Genomic DNA, 26,662 nt, shown 5'->3' with positions numbered 1-26,662 from the left:
CCAACCACATGAAGGTGGAAGCTCATCTGGCCTCACCTCCCTCCCCCTAACATCAATCTAATGTACCCATTATCATCTAATTACATAATTCATTCATTCATTCATCCACTTATGAACTATGACATTCAATCAATACAATCACATAACATTCATTAATATGATATAAAATTCATTAATACACAATACTAATCAAGACTTCATTAACACATAACAATATTCATTATAAAATAAAAATCTGTATTAATACGCATCATTCATACATAATTACTTAAAACAAAGTTCTTTCATTATCCAACAAGGTTTATGAAAGAAGATTTTTAAAACGACATTTCTTTTTTTTGTTTTTTAGAGCTCTCTTAAGAAAAACGCTCATAGGAGCATCCATATCCACATCATTCTCCTCCTCTTTTGACACATGTAATGTCAAATTACAATGGCTCCTTCTCTTTGGAGGAGCAGGAGGTTGCTACACTAAAGGGGGGCTCTGTTGCAAGAATAAGGGAATGGGATACATTGGCATAATTTTTTCTTTTTCTAACTATTACAAGTCTATAATTAAGAATGAGTACAACATAAAATGCATTTTTCTTATGTGAAAATGCCACATCATGTACATTAACATTTTGATCTACCACCGTGACAACATGTTGAACACTTGGAACATGGTCCACTCCTTCAAGATGCTGTGAAATATTCAAAAAATGGATACACGTCAAATTTCAATTGAAGATGTTAAATTGTATTCATAATTGCATAATTAATTTCCAATGGAAAGTTAATACCTCCACCACTATAATCCACATCATGGCCTTCATCATGAGCAAGTTCTGTGGTAGGATATGAAGGCTGTAGTAAAATGTTACACACATTGTTATGTTGTCAATTTATGTTTAGAACTAATACCAAAAAAAATCTTCTCAACTATTTAATTTCATTTACTTTTCATCTGACCAATTTACCTGTGAGATATCATTTGGTGCACTGGATTATTGGGCAAGGCTTACAGATTCTTCACATAGGCGTGCAACAACAACTTTATAGCCTTCCTTCAAGGCAATTTTTCTATCTTCATCTGTGACCTCCACATTGAAATCTATGCCCTATGTTTTTTTCTTGATAACGTCAGTTTTCCATGTATGGTTTCATTAAACAAAACTATTTGCAACATTATATTTAAAAAAATTAAATTTCATTGCTCTACTTACAAGTCGAGACTGGAGATTCATATAGCCACCAAAGCCAAGTTTATGTTGGCCAACCTTTTCTACTCTTTCTTTTGTAGCCATGGATGTGTCCTGCAATCTATGAACAATTTTAAACATCTTAGATTATATATTTACAAATATCAATAATTAGTGCATGATTACAATGTACTTAATACTATAATGACATACCTCTTTTTTCCCTGTGCTCCTTCATTATCTCTATCTTCACATAGCCTTTTCACCTTCGCATCTTCTACTATTTCATTCCACTCCATCGATGGAATCATAGGAGGATGGTCATACTTTTGGTTATCCTTAAGAGCCCTTCTATATTGATCCCTCATAGTCTTTATATGCTTTGCTCCTCTTTTCAGAACCAGACCAGTGTCAAAAATGTTTTTCCCAAATTTCTCCTCAATAGATGCAATCAGCTGATTTTTTAATTTCACGGCTTGTAAATTTCACCTTTTTAAAAACCAATAGATTTTTAGATCAATAACTTTAATATATTACAATAAATAGAAGAAAATAAAAATTATCTAGCAATGATATGAAACTACATACCTTTTACGTATGGTGGGTCCAAATAGTCTCAATGTCATATGAAAAAGATGTTCAAAGAAAGCATTATTACCTACAAAAACATAAAGAATTTATTAGTCCAAAATGAGTAATGTAAAAGTAAACTAAATTTACACTTTAAATAATACATTTTTTAAAGTACCTAGAAGCTTGCGTTCTTTTAATGGAAACATAGTTTTCTTATTTAGCAACAATACCCCTTCATATGAACCAGTACTAATCACATGAACTACTCCAAGAAATGGATCAGCTTTAGTAGTACTGCTCTTTTTTGGTCTACCTCCTTGCCTATGTCCATGTCTCTCTATGTGTGGGTATACATATATGTATATATGTATGCATGCATGGTGTGTGTATGCAGGCTTCTGTAGACATCATTTAAGCACTGATATGCTACTTCATTGTTCATCAACTTGTCAAAAAACATTACAAAATATAGAAAAACAAAGTTTTACCAGTTCTAGTGGGCATAGACAATGATGTTTGCATGGTCCTTGTTGCCGACAACGCAACAGGCAATTCTAGACCACCAACCAAAGGAGGAGTCTAGACTTCATCATGAGCTCAAGAATAGAATATTGTTAGCAAAGACATTTTCAATGGATAAAGATCAAATGGGATACTAGCAAGAAACGTCCACAAAAAAAAAAAAAGGTAAGTGTTATAATGTTGATAAAAAAAAACAAAGTGTGAGGAACTTTTTTTATTATTTGATCTGACTGATATCTACTAACATGACAATCATTGTGAGCCTCTTCATCACCTGCCCCAATACCATATTCTTCAATCATGTCCTCTAGCACATTATCATCTACTTCCATGGGAGTGTTATCCTCAGCTTGGATATTCACACCTCCATGTTCCCCCAGTAGGAAATCCACATTCAAAAATGGAAAAAAATTGTGCCCCCCTTCAACATGACCATATTGCCTACAATGACTCTGGGCTATTGTGATTAGAATTCTTTGATTCTTTAAGCCCTTACACTTTTTGCAAGGAGACTAACATTTATCAAGTTTTCTTTGAAACTGAGCCCACAATGCAGCTATTGTCTTATTATTTTGTTCTGGAAATTTATTAGGGCCCATCAAATCTCCTCTTTGATCCTTGCTTAGGAGGCTCATTATTTGATGTAATGCTTTGACATCTTCTGTTGGGGTCTTGGGAGTGCTTGGTTCTTTGTATGCTTTGTAAGTTTTAGTTGCTATCTTTTTGTCGGTTCAGGGTTGTAGGTCTACAGTGGCTTTTTATTTGGTAGTGGTTTGTCTTTGTGGTGTACCAGATCCCTATCAAAATATGGTTGTATGGGGTTTCGGAGTTCCCTAAAAACTTTTATAGACTAGGAGAAATCCCATTACGAATTAATTTAATGTATTTATGAACTAATGTCCACTAGTGGATAAACCAAACAATAGGAATGTTTACAAGTAAAAGATAGTGCTTCTCTGATAAAGGAAAGGGAAAATTTAGGAAAGTGCAATATAAAGCAACAACACTAGTCAGTTGTACTCCAAAGAAGACATTTTTAAGCTCTTGACCATATAAATAATCTATAGGAGATTATTTTATTGTGTTATCTATGTCATATTATATATCCTTCTTGATGAATGTTATCCTGAAGTAGGAAAATGAAATAAAATCTACACTAAATGTTCATGGGAGAACCTCTTGGATCTAGGGGACCACAAAATGGCATTAAAGCCATAGCATTTTTAGATAAATTGATTTCAATTAAAATAATATCTAGAAACATATGCCAAGTTTCATTGAATCCACAATGTACTAATTTAGTTATAGGATGCCTTTAAGGTATCTTCCTGACTTCATGAGGGATAACACCCTTGTTCAATATAGGATCGAATTGAGGCTACTGCTATATTCAAAATAATCACCTAAACATGAGTGTAAGAGGCACAAACATGTATATGGCTCTGAATACACATTGGATGGTAAGCATTTGGTTTGAAAGATATTTAGCTATGCAATGTCCACTCCTTGCAAGATGTATTGATTAAGCTTGTTGCCTCACTCAAGCCTGCAGAGGGCTAGTGGCTCAGTTGTTAAGATATGGTATTAGAATCAAATGCCTTCATTTAGAAGCTACTTTTACTTTGCAGGCACTAATCTACACAAGACTAGACTAGGAGCATGTATTTATAACTTGCCTCCTTTAAAATTATCATCAACTAGATGGTTTAAATGATTGATGATTAAGTACACTTAGCACTGAATTTAGTGGTCATAATGGTAGCTACTTACTAAGTCAATACGACATTATTGTCTAGTTAACTGTAAGTCTAAAACCACAAGAATTCATTGTCAACAATGAATGGACTGAAAAATTGAATGAGTCAATCTTTGCTCTGCTTTGACCAAAAAAAGTCAATGATAATTTCACTCAAGCATTATACAAGTCCTCTGTTCTTTGAATCTATTTTATAGTTACTCCACAAACAAGATGCCATCAACCTCTCAAACTAAAGAAAGAATGGTGCTCTGGGAAGAGTAATAGATAAGTAAGCAATTAAGAATCCACCTGTAATTAAATAAATATTTTCTTGCAATTTTTATTTCTTTTCAGCTAGCTATGAGAAGTGTAATGAGAACAATTTGGTGCATAGTTCTCTCAATATAATTATTTGAATGTCCTATGAATTGAAGCAACGATAAATAACAGTAGCACTTTTTTTAACCACCTATTCTTGGCCAGATAATATAAACAAAACACAAAGATCTCAAGTGTTGAACTTGGTATGTAAGGCTAATTAGAAAAATTGCATCAAAGTTCTTCAATAAGACCTATGGAGATATATAAGAGAATGTTTTGATTTTAGTATGCTATATTATGCCGCGTTAAGTCTCCAAAATGATTTGAAACTAAAATGGCCTCAATACCCTCTAGATACATTTTACCATTTTGAGTTGATATACATTATGTGCAGGATTTGAAACTAGAAAATTATAATTTGATTAAAGAAAGATGAAAGATTGATACCACAAGGTTTGTGCCCATGATTCCTAGATGAACAATGGTCACTAGTATCTGTGCACTTGATAGAAGCTTTCAAGAACATCAACTGCAATAAATATTTGAAAATGTCATATGACTTGCTACGATGTATGAATTGTACTTAACAAGGCTAGATTTTTTATGGGTTCCTTGTAAGTCATTTAATTTTTAATGGATTCATTCTAAATCATCTAGTTCAAAGAAAATGATGACTTTGACAAATTATTTTGTTGCATTGCAAAGTATAATTTATACAACACATAAACAAAAAAAAATGTGTAGAAATCGAGCATAATAATTTACCTGGGAAAATTTTGTTCAAGCATAAGCCATTAATATGGTATAGTTTTTTAGTTTCAAATTTGCATTCATATATTCAAAATCTGCAATAGTGTTTTGATCAGCCTATAGTTTAGATAACTAGAGGAACTAAGTAAACAAAAAATTCATTGAGCAATGGAAGAACTATCTAATTTAGATAAATCAGAACAAAGAAATGAATATTCATTGGCATAATGTAGAGCATACTTTCTGCATCTAATTTCTACACTCTGCACATATTCTCATTCAACAAAAAGGCATTACAAAGTATCTATGAAGGGACAACATCGACTTTGAAGCAAACCTGTGTAATTCTAAGAGTATACAAAGCAAAGAAGAACTTCATAATATGAAGGATCTCATTAAAACCATAAACCTAACTGCACTAAAATGGGATCTTTAGAAACTACCATAATAATTTATGAAAGACAAAGAAGCATAGATGAGGCACATAAACTCTTTTACATAACACCACATTGAAATTGTCCTGCCCTCCATGTTCCAAACATGTGTCAATCTTGTTTAATAAGTAAAAATATTATAAAATTATTTCTGAAATGCAGAGCTCTACAAACTTGCAGACAAAGTTTATAGTATACTTTGAAATTCCCCCCTTCTCTTGCATCGTGAAACTACAAGTCTCTGCTTCATTGAATGAAGACCAATAATAAACTGTCAAATTTATCCTTAGTTCTTTTGTGATCACTTTATATCTTTAATATTTTGAGTACATATAAAGAAAACTGAGAGCTAATTTTTTATTGGAAAAGCCAAACAATTTTACTCACTTGTTAACTAAATGCTAAATAGTTTCCTGCCATGGTGATAACTAAATACTGTTAATGTCATGAAATCAAAACTATATAATCAAATAAGGATTTAAAAAATAACCATCAGCATACAAAAGGTAGTGTTCACCCTGGATACTACCATCTAATTTTTTGAAGTAAACAGGATGACTTAGAATCTCTAGATCACTAGACACTTGAAACAAAAATGCTTTTAAGAGACAGAAAATGGAACCCACTCATTTTTACAGATTGCTTCACTACTAATCACAAGAATATTGTCCAACTTTGAAATCATAGAAGCAAAGACAACACGAAATTTTTTTCACCATGGAAATTTCTGAGGCAAAAATCCAGTACAACCAAAAAATTTCATTATTGCAAAATATCAACAATTTTCCTATACAATAATCAAACTCTCTTCCGTCATTTTTTAGTACATGCATATATAAATAATACCATTGTAAGAAGTATTACACATTGCGTGAAATCTTGCAAATGATGGACATAAATGCTAAATGCAAATGTGAAAAGAAAGAAGATTCAAAATAATACCTTTGTTTCATTGTTTCTGATCAACTTGCGAGACTAATCTCATCCATACTAGTAAAAATGGAAACATAGAGGTCAATGTACCAAGAATACTCTCCCACCCATGCATGTGTCAAGGATATAAAAAATGGGCATCAAGAAATTGCAGATTTGCAGGTCAAACTAGCGAGAATTGTTAGGAATAAGGTGTCTCAACCTTTTATAATTCCTATTCTTATTATTTATTTTGCAAAATTTATTTCTTGCAAATAATGTTGATGTGTCGACATCTTGAATTTTGTGTAAGGAGATCATGACTAAAACGGTTATGACGGATTCCTATGACATGTAAGAGCTATGTTAGGAAGATTCAATGACAGGTGAAGACATGTGGCAACTAAGATATTTGAGTACTGTACACTCTACCCCAATAGTGGGGTTCCTTGGAGAATGGTAAAACCCTAATATGGTTTACCTTTTGGGAGTAGCCCTAAAGTGAAGCCCATGTTATAAGCATTTTTAAGGTTGCGAAGAGATGCGATGTGAAAAGGGTGTATTGTTGGTACTATGAGTATCTACTGAAGTCTTCTGTTGTTGATGTTGAACTTGCATTGCAAGTGTATTGTAACCTCGTGTTGAAGATAATACATTGTGCAGGTTCTAAAGGGGTGGGGTTGTTTTACCGAAAGGTTTTTCCCCACTTTCAAATCCTTGTGTTATGTGTTCCTTTCTTTGTCTATTTTATGTATGAATGGTTAGCTACAATATTGTTGTTTACATGATATTGAATCTGTACGTGTAGAAAATTTTAATAGGATTTGCATCATACTTTCCTTATGAGATTAGTGTAGGAAGTTGTTTCCACACCTGAATTTCCTTACAAGTGGTATCAGAGCTTGATCAACTTTTGATCCTAGTTGTTGGGTAGGTTTTTTTTTGAGCTAATCTCAAGTTGAGTGGGAGTCTTGTGCAGAACATCCTGAATCTTATTTGTAGATTGAGATGGTGAGTTCATCATATGGAAGAATGGAGGTGGAGAAATTTAATGGCACTAATTTTGAGTTGTGGAAACTCAAAATAGAAGACATGTTGGAAGATCGTGACCTATGGGAAGTGACTACAAGTGCTACAACACTAGCAACTATAGCTCAAGCAGATTGGGATATCAAAGACCATAAAGGTAAGGGTCTAATAAGACTCTGCTTAACTATCAAATTTCCTGATGGACGAGTAAAGGGAATCAATGGAGTTATGCACATTCCAAGTTTGGCACAAAACCTATTATCTGTAAGTATGCTGAATAATGTAGGTGTGCAAGTTGTTTTTTCTAAAGATGGATGTAAGATGATGAGAGGAGCTATGGTGCTTGCTAAGGGTACTAGGAGAGGTACTTTGTTTCAGCTTGATGCATACATTTCTCAATGTAATAGTTCTTCTATTTCAAAGAAGAGAGTAGCTATCACTTCATCCCCACCATCTGAACGAGTAGTAAAGAAGACTGTGGTTAGTGGCTCTAATGGTAGTGCAACAAGTGTACCTAAGGGTGCAAACACTTTGGAAGGAAATTTTCTTGCAGAAAAGACAATGTTGTGGCATTTGAGATTTGGTCACATTGGTGAGAAGGGTCTCAGAACCCTGAAAAATAAAAATCTCGTTGAGGGGTTAAATGATTGCAATCTCAAGTTTGACTTTTGTGAACACTATGTATATGGTAAACAAAATCGTGTTCAGTTTTACTCTAGTTCTCACAAATCTTCTAATGTTTTGGATCTTATTCATTTTGATGTATTTGGTCCTGTAAAAGTTCCTTCAATCTCCAAGTCTTTATTTTTTGTATCTTTCATAGATGATTATAGTAGAATGACATAGATTTATTTCCTTAAAATTAAGACACAAGTCTTTAGTTGACACAAGGAATTTAAAGCCCTTGTAAAGAATCGGACTAGTAAGAAGATTAAGTGTGTGAGAATTGACAATGGTGGTGAGTTTTGCTTAGCAGAGTTTGAACAGTTCTATAAAGAACAAGGTATCAAGAGGCATAAGACAACTCTGTATACCCCACAGAAAAATGGATTTGCAGAGAGAATGAATAGGACACTATGGAGAAGGCTAGCAGTATGCTTAGTGGAGCTGGTTTAGAACAAAGGTTTTGGGCCGAAGCTGTGGCCATTGCTTGTTATTTGGTTAACATATATCCTACATCAGCCCTTGTTGGTAAGACACCCATGGAGGTATGGTCTGGTAAGAAGCCTTGAATTAGACATCTTCGTGGTTTTGGTTGTGAAGCTTATGCACATGTTCCAATGGAGAAAAAATCTAAGCTGGAAAACAAAGCTGTTAAATGTATTTTCATTGGGTACAGTGCTGGTGTGAAAGGATACAAGCTTTGGGATCCTGTGACTAGTAAGGTGTTGTATAGTAGAAATGTTATTTTTAGAGAGCTAACATATTCTCCTATTGTGCTACAACCAGATGAAAAAGAAAAGGAAAAAGATGTTGTTCAGTTGCCTCCTACCCCTGAGAAGACTGAATAGAGAGACCATGTTGGGTCTAATGATGAGGAGAGCTCTTGCAGCTCTGATAGTTCAGAAGAAGAGGAAGAACAACCTCAACCTCAACCCTTGAGGAGATCCACGAGAGAAAGAAAGCAACCAGAAAGGTTTGGTTATTCTATGTTTGATTCGAGTTGTGCTTTTTCTTTGATTACTAACACTGATGAGCCTAGATCTGTGAAAGAGGCTTTGGGGATGGAAGATGCAGGTTCCTAGATTGAGGCTATGGATGATGAGATGACTTCATTAGAGAAAAAAAAAACATGGGACCTTGTACCTTTTCCTAAAGGGAGAAAATCTATTGGTTGTAAATGGGTGTTCAAGAAGAAATTTTGTACAGATGGCAGTGTTGAAAGGTACAAAGCTAGATTGGTTGCAAAGGGGTATTCACAGGTAGAGAGAATAGATTATGGTGAAATATTCTCTCCTGTTGAAAAGTTGACATCCATTAGATTTTTGTTATCTCTTGTTGCATCATATGATTTAGAGATAGAATAGATGGATGTGAAGACAACTTTCCTTCATGGTGATTTGGAGGAAGAGATTTATATGTCATAGCTTGAGCACTACATTGTTAAAGGTAAAGAATCCTTAGTTTGTAGATTAAACAAATCTCTATATGGTTTGAAGCAATCTCCTAGGATGTGGTACCTTAAGTTTGATTCCTTTGTGTTGTCAATTGGATTTGTAAGATCAAAATTAGATCATTGTGTTTATATCAGAATTGGAAATGACTGCCTTCTTATTGTTGCATTATATGTTGATGATATGTTGTTGTTTGGGAAGGGTAAGGGTATGATTTTTGATTTTAAACCTCAGTTTTCAGCACAGTTTGAGATGAAAGATCTTGGGGCAGCTAGGTACATCTTGGGTATGGAAATCAGTAGAGATAGGTCTAACAGAAAACTTTGGTTGAGTTAGAGTAAGTATGTGAAGTCTGTGTTGGACAGGTTCAGCATGGTAGATTGTAGACCACTATGTGTTCCTATTCCTGTGGGAACAAAGTTATCTATAGATGATTGTCCAAAATCTCCTAGTGAGGTGGAGGAGATGAGTAGAGTACCTTATGCTAGTGCAGTTGGCAGTCTTATGTATGCTATGGTTTGTACTAGACCAGACATTGCCCAAGTAGTGGGAGTCCTGAGTTGATTTATGGCTAATGCTAGATAGATACATTGGGATGTAGTTAAGCGAGTATTCAGATATTTGAGGGGTGCATCAGATTACTACATATGTTATCATGGTTACTCTTCTGGATCTTAGCATTCAGTTTGTATTCATGGGTTTGTGGATTCAGATTGAGCAGGTGATATTGACCGTAGGAGATCCACCAGTGCTTATGTGTTCACTATGTTTGGTGGTGCCATTAGTTGGATGAGCAAGCGACAACCTATGGTTGCTTTGTCCACTACAGAAGCTGAGTACATGGCTGCCACTTATGCTTGTAAGGAAGCCATTTGGCTTAAGAGATTGTGTTCTGATGTTGGTGTTGATGCAGAACAGATTACTAGTTGGTGTGATAGTCAGAGTGCTATTTGCCTTGTGAAGAATCCAACTTTCCATGCCAGAATGAAGAACATTGATGTGCAATATCACTTTGTGAGAGATATGGTGGAAGATGGAAAGGTAAATTTTGAAAAGGTAGATACTTTGAAGAATGTTGCAGATGCATTAATGAAACCAGTGGGCACTGAGAAGTTCAGATGGTGTTTAGAGTCTATGGGCCTTTCGGCCTATAGCGATTAGTTCTTGTTGCTCTTACAAGGTGTTTGACAAGTGGGAGAATGTTAGGAATAAGGTGTCTCAACCTTGTATAATTCCTATTCTCATTATTTGTTTTGTAAAATGTATTTCTTGTGAATAATGTTGATGTGTCGACATCTTGAATTGTGTGTAAGGAGATCATGACTAAAACGGATATGACGGATTCCTATAACACGTAAGAGCTATGTTAGGAAGATTCAATGATAGGTGAAGACATGTGGCAACTAAGATATTTGAGTACTGTACACTCTACCCCAATAGTGGGGTTCCTCGGAGAATGGTAAAACCCTAATACGATTTACCTTTTGGGAGTAGCCCTAAAGTGAAGCGCATGTTATAAGCATTTTTATGGTTGCAAAGAGATGCGATGTGAAAAGGGTGTATTGTTGGTACTACGAGTAGCTATTGAAGTCTTCTATTGTTGATGTTGAACTTGCATTGCAAGTGTATTGTAACCTCGTGTTGAAGATAATATATTGTGCAAGTTCTGAAGGGGTGGGGTTGTTTTACCAAAAGATTTTTCCCCACTAACAAATCCTTGTGTTATGTGTTCCTTTCTCTATCTATTTTCTGTATGCATGGTTGGCTGCAATATTGTTGTTTACATGATATTGAATCTGTAAGTGTAGAAGATTTTAATAGGATTTGCATCATACTTTCCTTATGAGATTAGTGTAGGAAGTTGTTTTCGCACCTGAGTTTCCTTACAAGAATACTCTCCTGCCTGTGTGCGTGTTAAGGATATTCAATATGGGCATCAAGAAATTGCCTTTTTACAATGACAATGGACATCCACAAATTGCCTTTTTACATATTAAGCTCATGTTGGTCAAAATTTTGACCAACACGGGCATGTATTGAAAAGAAAAAAGTGTTTCCTTGCATATTCCAACCAATTCGACTCTATTTTATTAGATGGTAAAATAATTTAGTCTAAAAATGTGGACAAATGTACTAGTGGGAGGATGATTTCTTGCAAATTAAACAACACAGAGTAGATTTATTAGCTTATGGTAATATCAAGCATACAGTATGTCCAAGAATACCAACCATATAATATTCACCATACTGAAATCTTTTCTTGGTATACACATTGACATCACATAGCATACACCATGTCATATCTCAGTAAACTTAGAGACACATGAGATATGCACTATCATATTGTATGGCATTGTTCAGAGATATCTTGACTTGGAGATGTCGATCATCATGGTATCATCTCATGATATTTACCAAGTACTTAGAGAAATGGCATACAAATCTAATTCAAATTGAAGCTTCTTTTTAGAGTGTAAATTAAAATTTTAGGGAGTGAAGATCAAATTCAAAGATGTCCATATTTTGATTTATAAGAATTTGTGACTTTAACATAGTGTGCATGAGACTTTTCTTCTTTATTTTAACTTTCAATTAAGGTGGCATCTTTAATTTTTTGTTCCTACCTTGCTATCCTCTTCTCTTCTCTCCTTGCAGTGACCTGACGACTTAAGAGTAGGTTTTTTGACCTTTTTGTGCTCAAGTGTCTACACAATAAAACATGATTTAGATCATACTTGCAAAGTTTTCAAAGTTCAAGTCTGTCTATTTTAGGTTCTATAAGGTTGTGTATATATGTGTTATAAGACTATTTATAGGTTTTATAAGAATTTAGTAGTAGATTTTAGATAGAAAAGAGAGTATTCTCCATAGGTGTTGTAGGAAGTCTAGCAGATGTTGTAAGAACTAGAATAGGCATCATTATACTTCCTATAGGTGTTATAAAACCTAATGTAAGCATTGGGAGACTCTATAAATGTGCTCATGTACCTAAAAAATTGTTAAATCTACAACAAAAACACTTCAATTTAGTAGACAAATATCAAATTTTGTAAGATTGAGGCTCCAACTCCAGTCTTAGCACCATTTTGTGTACTATAAAAAGTATATTCATGAAAATTTAGCTTGGGATACTCACTTCGAAAGAAATTGAGACTTCTTAAATTATAGTCTCAAAAAAGTTTAATGTTCCTTTAACTAAGAAAACTAAGGATGCTTTCACATTTACAAGAAATCTTAAGTCTTAATTCCTACAATGAAATGTAAATCGAAACAAAATTATGAGAAAATTGATAATAATAAAATTGTCATCCTTGTATAATAATTTGTTACTACGTTTTTAAAATTTATTATTTATTGTAAAATTCTTATAATTTTAAAATTTAATTTCATGTATATTTTAAAAATTAATAACTATATTATTCACATTGCTTTATTAGAACTGAAAACATATTTGTTTCCACATTCAATATGTATACTATAATTGATATAACTATACATAATTTTAACATGTATACTATAATTGATAAAGAATACAAAATTATTAAAAAGTAGACTATATTTCTTTTAATAAAGCTATTATTCTTAAAATATCAAACGAAAGTTGGTACTAGGGGTAACAGTCAAATTTTAGCCTGAGGTCCAGTAAAGACCCCAGAGTTTTTCTTTATTGTTCGCAATGGGCAACATCTAAATAACTAAGTAACTAAAACACTTTCTATAAATCTTGGAGTGTGTTCCATAGAGCTCAGAGTGCGTCTACGTAAACCCTCCCATTATGTGATTTTTTTGTCATGAAATTTAGCCACATTTTTCAATGAAAATGTCTATCCAATAGACATAATGGACATCTTAATATTATTTAGTATTAAATTAAAATTATAATATAATAGTTTTATAGTTTCTAAACAATTAATAATTTCAACTATACAACCAATTAATTTTTCAACTATCTTGTATTGTCGTAGTTACTTTATTCTGGTGGGCTTTCCCACATCTTATCGACGTGATGTTAGAAATTCATTTCATTGGCTCATAAATGCCATGTGTTTGTCAAATATTACTGTGGCAACTCCATCACGATGTGTCATAACCACATCGTTTGTGAAATCCTATAAATTGTCCTATCACTCCCCACTATTTACACATTCAAGTCTCTCTCACTTAATAACTATATCACATCTCTCAAGATTCTTATTTCTTCATTTTGGTGGTATTTGTTTTTATTCACATAGTCTCTCTCTTTTCTCTTGTAATGGCATATTCAAATGCACTAGAGCATCAGATTGTGGGCTTTTCAACTTGTTTGTGAAGAAGATGTAAGCAAGAGTTAACAAACAAACATTAGTTGGACATAGATATTAAGATATTCAAAACAAAATGAAATACAACTAATATTATGCTTGAGTTTTGCAACTCCAAGCAACCAATAAATGAAGTCCTCATGCAACCTCAAACAACTCAACAAAGGCACCCATGAGAGGCCATGTTGGTGTGTTTTAGATTTGAGGGATGTGAGTGCGCTCTCCCCAAACATAACTATGAATCTCAAGATGATGAAAGATGCAATAATGAATATGCAACTAAGCTAAATGAAGAAGAATACTTTAAGAGAGGGCTATAGAAGCAACCATTCTTGAGAGCACTCAATGGATAATAGAAATGGATGTAGAAAGCAAATCTAAGAATGTAATACTATCATGAATATGCAAAGAAATGCAAGAAATAAACAACTACTAAAGGGTTAGTAACTATGCATAAAATCTCTAGAAAGTTCTAACTCTAAACTAGCATGATAAAAATGCATATGGAGGATATGGACAATGCTTGAGACAAGGGCTCTATTTATAAGCTTGAGAGAGGCCTTGGTGAGGTGGCTTCTATGTGGCATCCACATAGGTACCACAAGGGAGACACATAGGCTAAAGCACAAGCCATGCAAAAGTCAAAAAGAGCCTTTAATGTTTGAGAGGCTCAAGGTGTGCTCACACATGTGTGAGCGACCTTGGGGGAAGGAGTGGGAGACAAATGTGTAAGAGGTATAAGAGGCATAAATGAAGTGGAAGGTTTATTGGATCAAGAGATTCACACATGTGTGTGAGAAAACTCTTAAGAGCTAAAAGGTGTTTAGAAAAGGGATTTAAGCTAATAAAGTGAGATTAAGTAATGGGTAGGCTTAGAAGGATGACAATGATGGTTGTAGGCTAGGCTCTAGGTTAGGATTAAGATTAAATTAAATGAGATTTAATTTAATCATGATTTTAGAGGAATTAATAGGATGTGAGGGTTTAAATAAATAAAATTTATTTAAAAAAGGGGGAGACATGGAGGATCATGTGTTAAATTAATTTAACACATTAAGGCTAGGAGTATTTAAATTAAATTTAAATACTTAGGAGAATGAACTCATTTAATTAAAATAATTTAATTAAATAAGTAGAAGAATATGATAAATATAATTAATTAATTAATAATTAATTACAATGTCACTGACAATATTAAAATTAATTAATATAGTGTTTAGGACAATTTAAAGTGTCTACAGAAGAAAGAAGAGGAGACACATCTGCAACATGGTGGTCCTATACAGGAACACATAGTAGGCATAGTTCCACATGAGCAAGGCCATGTAAGAAAGGATCATGCTACCCCTCTTTCTCATGGCCACGTCAATGGAGGCAAGCCTCACCCTATGTATGGCCACGTCATCGAGGCTCATCCTACTCCCATATTTCATGGCCATGTAGACAAGATTCACCCTACACCAGTGTCTCATGGCCATGTGGAGGAGGGGAAATCCCATGGAAAAGGTGAGGAGAAGAAAGAGAAAAGGGGACTCAAGGGAAATTTGCATCGCAACATTATCTCTTCTTCAATATCTGTACGTTTTGCATGCCCATAACTTCTTCCCTAATATGTTCTAATTTCAAAGTTCACTTATTTGGATGTGTTTTTTGTGCATAAAATATATTTGGTGTACACGCCTAATTTTAAAGAGTATTATACATCTGTCATTTTCATTCTCATTTTTGCAACTCCATTAGAAGAACTGCCTCTGTAAAACCAATTCCACGGTAGCAATCCCCATAATATGTGGAAGTCAAGGAGAGTTAAAGTCATTTAAATATTAACCAGTCAAAACTAGTTGATCAATTATCATTAAATTTAAAAAAAATGATACAAATACATATATGCCTGAATCTAAAAGAAATTGTAATTTAGTTACTAGAATACCAAGATGGATCGATTATGTCAGCGTTTTTGACAAAAGCTCCAGAACTTGTCTAATAACATAAGAGCAAGAACATTGTAGGACTGCTTTACCACCCTAACACAAAGCTATTAAGTTTCCCTGGAATCTTTCCTAACATGAAAGACCCCCAACCTGACATCGAGGAAGAGTAAACAAGAAAAACTAAGAGGAGAATAATAGAATTGTGTACACATTTTTCACAATATAATCAAAAATTTACATTCATAGTTTAGCAAGAAAGTAACACAACCTATTAAAGAAAATGAAAGATAATACATTTGAATCAATTACACAAGAATAAAATTTTTTCCTTAATAGAAGCATATCACAAGATAAGAAAAACTCATTCCAATATCATAACTTCATCAGGTAGTTCATTCACTCTCATTGTGAGTCATAGTTCAAATCAATGTAATCATGTCACAATAGACCTAAGTGATGACCACACTATAGAGAAGCTTTGCAAAGCTAAATTTTGTGAGCATTATTTCTAGTTATGTTGTCAAATGAAGACAAACATCGCTATGAGTGTAGACAATAACATCTATTAATTAGAACTATGCAAATTGCATTCTTATAAATTGGACCTATACTTTACAAGAGCACAAATTAAACAAAAATATACTTCTCTCTAAATCCCGTATTCTACACAAAATTTCTCACACAAGGAAAATTTAATGAGTAATAAAGACACATCTCATAATCCTTAATTTTCAACATGAAACCAAAAATAATTATTTAAAGGAATTGCAAGCCTCACTCCTTTGAGTAACTCCAATGATGAAGATGATTTGTCCAAGTGATTGAGATGTGTGCTCAAGTGTACCTCAAGACCTCAATGGATGGGAGATTTACTATGAAATGAGTGTGAATTTAAGCATGGTAAGGGTGTTTTTGATGACCTTGTTCTTCAAAAGATGATTATAACTTTAGCTTCAAGTGTGGCTATAAATGTGAAGGGAGAGGGGTTCATTATATATGAAAAGGGGTAGTGGATTGGAGGGCCAAGATGCATAGTTGAGAGAAGGTGAGGAGGTCTGGGATGGAAGGAGAGGGAAGCACATGGATTGTGCTTTCTCAAATCCATAGCATTGTGATAAGTTCCACAAGGAGAGAGGATGTGAGAGCATAAGAAAAATGGAGATATGTCTTTTAAATGTCATATACATATGCATTAAGAATGTAATTTGGAAATAATAGAAATCAAAAATAGTGTCAGTGCACTTACAACATTCTTCTAAAAATAAACATATTCATCAATAAGAATTTAGAAACTTGAATCTTAGAAGGCAAACACTTTCTCATGAGAAAACTTGATGGAAATCTTATTTTTCTTCATTGGACAAATCTCTTTCTATCCTCTAACTAAGTTATTTACTAATTACTAATTATATCATTTTGTTATTAATGGAAGTAAGGTTAATCTCTATCAGCTGACAACATCTAGAATCCTCTAATGACAGCTTGGTTAAAGGATGGACACTTGTAGCAAACAAAGGTGGAGAGTAGAAGATAGATCTAAAACAAATTAAAATTTAAATAAGTTTTAAAAATATCCAAAACAAAAAGCAAATAAGTTGAGTTCCAAGAAGCTGTAGACTAAAAGTGAATAGAAAAGAAAAATCTAACTGTATGAGTTCCATGACATTCTAGATTACAAGTGAATAAAAAGAAATCAGACTTGTGACATTAGAAATCTACGTTACTCTTGAACTTATAGGCTGCAATTTCTAGTAGTATTAATTGAATACAATATAAAATCTCAAACAAATTAAACTTAAACAAAATTCAATGCCTTATTTTTCAAATTTGCTAAATTCAATGTGTCATAATTTAATTTGGCTAAATGCTCGTACCAAAGGGGCCTTGACTAAATTCATTGTGTCATAATTTAAATTTTCATTTGACAGAGATCCATTTTTAAATCGGTAAAGTGGGGTTATCTCTAATGCCATACTTCTAATAACTTTCTTCGACTATTTGAAACACATACATGTCAGATTCTTCAATAACATGTGGAGCATGGAATGCATACCAATCATCCTAACTCCTTATGAAATTTGGTCAGCTTTTCAACCATCCTCTATTACTGACCTTTCTCTGCTTCGCAAAGAAATTGGGATAAGAGGGATTGAATCTTCAATCCTCTTCATTTTTTGATCTGCTTTATTCAAACTTATTTCATCATAAAAGATAACCATGCCCTTGTTTCTAAGTTTCCATTAAAATTTCATAAGAAAATAAATTTAATTATTTTTAAGCTAATATTTTGATTTGAGATTTCCATATCTCATTTTTATTTTTTCATGTGTAATTTAGTAATGGAAATTGAATATTCAATTTTATATTCATCTATTTAGAAGAATATTTTAAATAGATATTCATTTATGAAGATTGATTAGTCATATATTATTGGTTATATAGATTTGTTGTTTCCTTTTTCATTTTTTCTTTTTCTTTCTACTATTTAAACAATAATAGAAGTGGATTTTTTTAAAAAAAATTCACAATGAAAATACCACAAGACAATAAAAATAAGACAAGCCTTAGTAGTAAAGCACAAAAGAAATCTATGTTTACTTACAACTGAAATATTCTATTTTAGATTTTAAAGAATACTAGAATTTATTTTAAAATTGGAAAGTATAAATGTTAAATAAAAAATTTAGGATGAAATAATGAGCAAATAATAAGTAAGGTTACATTTTGAAGTTCATTTTTAAATTTTTTTATTAAAAAACTTTTGTAAATGAAAATTATAGAAAAATACAATCAAAATAGATAAGTTATATAAGATAAGATAAATTTATTAATGTCTAGCGGGAGACCAACAAGGGTCTATGGGACTGGAAACTTATAGAACAAGAAGCAAAGAATTAGCAAACCACCAGACAGTGGTCCAGAAAGCAAAAAAAAGAGAAAAGAAAACCAGATACAAGACATAGACTAAGGGTTTTTCCCAAAGGATACAAACCCAAGTGAGGGAGAGCATGTAAGTGTCTTTGAGAATTGTTAGTGGGCTAACAATGATGAAGATGAAGATAAGCCATGCAGGGTCACACGGATCTAGAGTGAATAGAGGTGGAGCTATCTGAGGGCCACTTCACACCCTGCCCAAAGGCCAAGGGAAAGAAAAAGTTTGTAATGAGCTACCTTGCAACCTTCTTTAGGGGGAATAGAAGCTGTAGGGTGTGGTCACGAAGTTGCATCACCTCCCGGAGATAAAGTACCAAACATCTATGATTTGTGAAACTAAAGAAGGAGGTCAATGAAATGCACTTTCTAAATAAAAAATAAAATCTCCCTCTAATCTCATAATAAATAGGGGAATGGAAAATTAAGTGAAACTCAATCTCGATCTCGGCCAATGTGCATAGCTTGCAAATTTGGTCCTTGCTATCAATGTAGTGGTCTGCTTAGGCCCAAAGATGGGGGGAACCAATCCTAAAATTTCCTAACACAAACTTGAGGGCATGACACCAACTTTGAGATAAATATCTGGGTCAAGAAATAATCACATCTTGTGTGTCTAGAAAGTGTTTAACATAGAAAACTATCCTCAAACTTAACCCCCCAAGTGGGTTAGTTGAAGCCGTAACAAGGTACTATCTATAGATTTCAAGTCTAACCTACTCGTTCAACTTCTATCTAGAAGGGAGAAGATGACAAGGAATATTTAGTGAGAATTGAAATGGGGGCAAGCGATCAATGTCTATCCTGATGGACGTCAAAAGTGATATGGCTTGGGCATACGAGTAGCAAGCTCTCAAAGAGGTGTTAGATTTGGCATGTGCAATTGAGGAGTAGTATGAAAGGTAAGAATATCTATCCCAGTCATTAGTGGAGTCTACAAAGCAACCAAGATGGTGGAGAAACCATATAAGGTCAAAAATAGCCCCCAACCTAAAGGGATGAGCTCTAAACTCAACCAAAATGATACTGTAGGTGATGAAGTGATGACTTTTGATAATTTTACAAAGGAAGAGAGTTTGACTACGCTCAATGGAGGCCCAATAAGAATTGAGAAACAATGGTCCCCAAACAATTGAACCATATAGAACAGTAGGTTTCACCAAAGAGTCCAGGAGGGACAACTTGGACGGAGTGTCCTAGAAATGGTGTCTAAAGCACTATGTCTCAATCATTGCAAGGGAACCCATCCCTTTACTGATCTTGGGATGAATAGCAGGTCTCAAACTAAAACAAGGATCGACTTGAACTTGACCCTAAGGTAAGTGTACGAGGAGGCGATCTCAATCTCTTGGCTCAGAAGTAGAAATGCAAGTGTAAGATCTTCAAGCAATTGAAGACCATGACCCAAGTCTTCCCCAAGTTAACCACAAGCTATCTCGAGTCACAAAAGGAGGCTAATTTGTCAAGATTTATTTGGAGGCTCTTGTGTGAGGAGGCAAGAAGAATCATATTATCTAGAAAAAGAAGGATGGAGACTAAAACCTAATGTAAGTAACAACCATCACATGGAAGGGATGATTCTCTGATAAATCCCTCAAGCTCATCGATGTAGATGTCAAAAAGAGTGGGAGAGAGGGGACACCCTTACTTCACCCCAATAGTGCTCCAAATAGGATCAAACAACCTCGCTAGAGTCCCGAGTCTACCCTCGACTTGCTCATAGAGTCTCATAATGGCCATCAAAACAATCTTTGATATTCCAATGTCTCTAAACCTCTGAAAAAACGGCTACTCTAGGAACAAAATCAAACACCTTATGAAAGTACACAAAACAATAGTAGACTTTTGTAAAGTGATAATGAGCCTCCTTAATGACTTCTCGTGAGGTCAAGATATGATCAATAGTCTGATAATCTACACTAAAACCAACTTGACCTCTAGTCCTACAGTTCATCCTATCTAGTTCCCAATGAGAGCAATTTATGTCCCAAATTATGCCATATTTTAACCTTCATATAAACTTTCATATTCAATTCAATTTCCATTTTCTATTCTATATTCTCCTTCTATGTTTCATATGATCTAATATTTATGAGTAATATTTAATATAGTTATTAGATAGAATATGTGAATAAATAGATGAAATTGTATTTATCTAACAAGTTGATAATATGTTATGATTCTTCCTATCACCTTCTATGTAAGAATCTTATTAGCATTCCTTATTTCCTCAACAATTTAAAGCATTATTCTAGGAATATTGACCAAGGAGTATGTTGAGAAAGAACTTGACCAAAATAATTAGCAACTAAAAATAAGGACAGACAGTTATGCATTTCCTTTCACGAATAGATAAAGATGAATCTCAAAACTCTGTGACATGGGTATTGTCCAGAACATGCCCAATTAGAATCCCAATTGGCAGAAACTTTAGAAAGTTAATGATGGAAAAGTTAGAGGTTGTTTTCAAAATGTGATTTTTCTAGTTTACTATTACAGGTTCAGATTTTAATTTTCAAAGTTTGTTCTATCTTTTGTTGTTGTTATGACCATATTACTAGCTCAACATAGAACTCCTCCAGCTTAGCTAAATTCTTACATGGATAGCAAAGAATCAAACCAAGCATAAAAAGTTATTGCTTCCCAGGAGAAGAGATAGTATAGTCTCATGTGGAAATCAAAATCACTCATCCATAACAAACTGTTTCAAATCCATATTGTTGAAAATAATTTTAGCTGAAGACAACATTGTTGCTGCAATGCATTGCCTGTTCTTGGCATGGGATATATTTTTTTTCTAAGCCACATATTCTACCTATACTTGCAGCTAATCACATGGCAGCATATGGAAGTAAGCTTGGCCCATAACAAACCACTATCATTGCCTATAATAAAACCATCACCATGGTTCAGCAAATGTGAATGAAGGAAATACATTCTATTTGAGCAATGATAGCAAACTGGTTATTCTTTGCAAGCCATAGATTTTTGTTATTACTCTACTATGTAATAGCCACTCTTTTTATAGAGTGCATAACAAAGTAATTATTAAATTTTTAGAGTTAGATCTATATAAACTATAGGAGATAGAAGTAGGGAGACACATATAGTTCTGAAAAGCACACAACAGTGTATAGAAATATTGTTATTTTAAATCATAAGTTGTATATTCATGTGCATGGTTAAGAAGATGTAAAAGCAATTTATCTCTTCATCACCAGGAAGTTGAGGAGGAGGGCTTACTCTAAAGTCACTTGGCAATTCTTTCTATTATGAAGTGTGTTTAAGCTTGTTTTTATTTGTATTTTGATCAGTTTAGAATTACATGGTATGTGTTTTAATCATGTTATATTATCTTATACATTCAATACCTATGTTTTATTGCATAATAATATTTCATATGAATTTGATCTATTGTGAGTTATAGTTAGTTATCTTTTATTGCAGAATAATTTTGTTAGTTTTGTTTTTGATGATCCTGTCACCAGGAAGTGATAGTTCATGTCACTAGTATTTCTTTAGTTTTTCATAGATTTAATTCTATGTGTTTTAGTTGCATTCATAATCCCTCATTTAACAACTATCATCCCTTGATGGCATATTGCTCAAACACCTTTCGCAAGCTTATGCTCTCAGATTGACACGTATAGACTAGCCGAACTTCATCATAAAATTATTAATTCTTTATTATTAATTTCTCCATCATTGGCCTATCAGTTCCCCTAAAAGAATAGTATTCAATGTTTTGGGATAAATTTTGGCAAAGGTGTGCCCAATCACGATGGTCTTGTAATTGTTGGGGTCAAAAATTGGCCTTGTCTTATGAAATAGATGGATTATGTGCCTTGAACAAGCCTTCAGAAAGCTAGTACAAACCACTCTATTAAAGAGTGTGGTGAGATAGGAGCCAATCACTAAGCTAACAAGCTTGAGTAGTTTCACCTAGAAACCATACTCATTGACAACTCTACTTTATTTCACCATTCTGATGATCTCATAGATGATGGAAGCAGTAAAAATATCACAGCGAGGGTGTGAGATGAGGTGAAGAGGCAGTTGATCTAGGATGTCATAAAGGGTGGTGGTGTGGGAGATGATGAAGCACAGGTCGATGGAGCAAGGCAGGGTGGATACCATGGAAACAATGTGTGTCAAAAGAGCTTTAGGTCCTGGCTAAGCGTATCATGTAAGGAATTGTATTGTGAAGCAATGTAAGCACATTTCTTCACACAAAGAAACCAATGGTAGGAATGTCAAAAATCGACAATAGCTAAAGGGAAGGTCTCAAAGGTTAAAGTCAAGCGATGGTGAAAGGATTTATAGTTGGCATTAAACCAAAAATTCATAGGCCACTTGTTCTAGTGCTTAGATCTACGAATAGGGCGGTGGGGGATGGAAAGGAAAGTCAACTCCCACATGGCTATAGTTAATAGATCAGACATGGAGGAAGCATGGTTACACTCAAAGATATAATAGATGAGAGGAGTTGATGCAGGCAAAAAATGAAGAGGTCCTCGTTACCCTAGGCAAAGCGGAAGTGGAAATGGCTCGGGCTATGATCCAAAGCAGCCAGGGGGGTGGGGATGTGGGTGAAGGCGTAGAGTGGACTAATGAGAGGGGGGTGCGAAGTGAAGCACTAGGCACAAAAGAGAATAGTAGGCAAGCAAGAGATGGGTGATGGTGACGCTACAGATGCAAGAGACGAAAGAAGCACCAATGATAATGTAGTCAACCAAACTACACCCCCATAGTGTGGCTAACAAGTAAATTTTCAAATCTAGGAAAAAAAAGAAGGTCGTTCAAAATAATTAGATCATAAGACTCACACACCTAAAGGAGGTGATTACCATAGATAGATAAAGGTCCTGTTGATCCTCAAAAATATGTTGGAGTCCCAAACTGACATGATCAAGTAGTATAATATAGGTCCATTCCATGCCTCGGTCATATATAGGGGTCTGTCATTCCCTAGTTTGTGCATTGAACTCACCTAAGATAATGTTGTTACCCAAGGCACTGAATCTAGAAATGCACTCAGTCAGATCAATAAGTGGATCACTGTCCTCAATACTATGAATGGCATAGGGTGAAGAGGCTAGTGGAAAGTAACAAATCAAAATGACAGTGTCTGTCATGGCATACTTGAATCCACATAAATCTGGCATGTCTATCAAAAATAGACCAGAAAAGTAGCATTGAAGAGGTTGTCTCTAATCAGGCAGGCAACACCTCTAGACCCCCACACACCACCTGAGGAGTGAACCTCATCCCTGAAGACTGACAACCATTGATAACCATCGAGACCCAGACTCTCATGGGTCTCAATGATAGCTAAGATATCTACCGACCCTACAACATCCTAAAATAGACCTTGAAATGTTATTTTTTTTTATAGAATTAGAATTAGTTTGATCTTCAAGATACCACAATTAACCAACATACTAAGTGATGAACCCAAACATAAGAAACTTACCTTCATAATTAAAAATAAATAAATAGAAAGTATAATAAAGAAAACAATTATCTTCATAACTATTACAAAGAGTGGTTGTACTTTTTAAAAATATTTAAAATAACTATTTAGAATATCTAATGTATGATTTAGATAGAATTAAAAAATAAATAGAAATAATATATGATAGTTGAAAATACATATAATTGATTTTAATAATTACTACCAAAAATGTTCAAAATAGAAAAAAAGATAAACAATTTTGCGAGATAGATAAAATAATAAACTTTAATTGAGGGAAATTTATAGATATGTGTTTGATTGAAATAAAATGGAGTTTAATTCTAAGCACCATGAATTTTAGGAAAATGCAGAAAAATAAAAATTAGGAAAACACTACACACAAATTTTAACTTATGCATATGCCATTGTAGAAAAAAGTAAAAAGAGTCATTACATAAATGTATACATGAGGTTATTAAGGTTGTCAATTAAAATTTTAAAATGTTTGAAATGTAATAAACCCAACCATAATCTTAATTATAATCTCTAGGCCTTGATCATTATCATAAACCATAACCTTAATAATAATACAACCTTACCTAATACTAATCCTAATCATAATCATAATTTGAATTGAAAACCCTAAACCTTAACCCCAGCCTCAAACACCCTAATAAATATTGTAATGAAAATATTAAATAAATTCGGGTTATGATTATGTTTTTATTAAGCATAAATTAGGGTTGGGATTTTATATAGTTATTAGGATTAAGATAGTACATTAAAGTTTAGGGTTAAAGTTACATTTCGATTGAAGTTAGGTTCATGGTTAAGATTTTTTTTATAAAATGCATGTTTTAGCCTTCACCTGAGCTCTAAATCTTTGTAACCCTAAATCCTATATACTAAACCCTAATCCTAGTCCTACCATAAAATATAGTCCTAGATGGGAAATCTAATAAAAAATGTAAAACTCTAATTTAATATTTTTTTTATCCTTTCATAATCCAAACTATATAATTTATCATTATCCTAAGTGCACAGTAGACCTTTTGGCCAAATATTTCATATATCATAATCAAAACTACAACTTTTTCCCTATTTCTAATTAAAATCTAACCCTAATGCAAACAAAAACTCTATTCCTTATTTAAAAAATATACAACCTAAGCATCATCCCTAACTATAATTTTTAACCTATACCTTAAAGTTATCTCAATGATAGATTTACTCCTGCCCCTTTCTCAAAACCCTAACCATAGCATTAACTATAATTACCATTCTAAAACTAACCTTAATCATAAATCATAAATGTAATCATACTCCTAAGCATGCCTTTACTCCCTAAATGATATTAATATTACCTTTAAAATGTATCCCTAACCTTAATACTAACCATAACCCTAATCCTTACCCTACCCCTAACCCTAACCCTATTCCTTACTCTACATGTAAACTTGACTGTCATACTAATCTTTTCTCTAAACACCAACCCTAACCATGAGACAAACCTTAATCCTAATCCTTATCCTATGGTTTATCCTAACCATCATACTTCTCCTATTTGTAAACCTTTCACCCTAACCCTAACAATTTATCCTTACCCTAATCCCAACCCATACCCTATTCTTGGTCATAACTCAAAATATCTTATTAATCCTAGCTCAAACTTTAATCATAACCCTAACCTAAACAATATCTCTCGACCCTAACACTAACCTCTTAACCCTAGTCCTATTTATGCCCCTAAAGCTAATCATGATATTAATGTTAACTCAAAACTGTATAAGCTAATGTAAACCAAAACTCTAATTTCAATCTTAAATTTAATTTTAATTACTTGCAAAAAAAACCATAAGGACAAAAAATCATTATTTTAAAAAGAAATCTATTTTTCTAAACATATTTTGAAATGAACATCATAAAATATCGTAAAAATATTTAATATTTAATAATATAATTTATTATAAATTAAGTATATATTTAACTATAAAAAACACTATATATATATATATATATATATTTGCAATCGATAGATATCCTTGTCCAAGACACCTCGAAATATATCTCTTGACTTATTTTATGTATAATATATAAAAAAAAATATATGAGTAGTAATATATACCTATTTCAACCACCGAAAATGGTCAATATAGCCATCAAATTCAAGACTTGAACTAGTAATATATGTCTATTTTCATTCACCAAAAAAACACAAAATGTAGACGTTAAAAGGAAAGTCGACAGTGCATGCAAAAGACCTTCCATTTTTTCCAACGGCAAAGCAGAGTGATCCGTATGCCATAATTATAATATAACTATCACTATTTGAAACGCATACATTTCAGATTCTCCCCACAAAGCCAGGAGCTCGTTTCGTAGAGCCTGGAATGCATGTAGTTCGTCCTATGTTAACTAATACTGGCACATCTTAAATTAGATGATTCTTGTCAGTATTTGTAAATTAGAT

This window comes from Cupressus sempervirens, chromosome 11, assembly GCF_028749045.1.
Source record: "Cupressus sempervirens isolate cs-2001-9-10 chromosome 11, ASM2874904v1, whole genome shotgun sequence".
In the NCBI taxonomy this organism is placed as follows: Eukaryota; Viridiplantae; Streptophyta; class Pinopsida; order Cupressales; family Cupressaceae; genus Cupressus; species Cupressus sempervirens.
The sequence above is the reverse complement of the archived record's forward strand: the minus strand, read 5'-3'. Positions refer to the sequence as shown.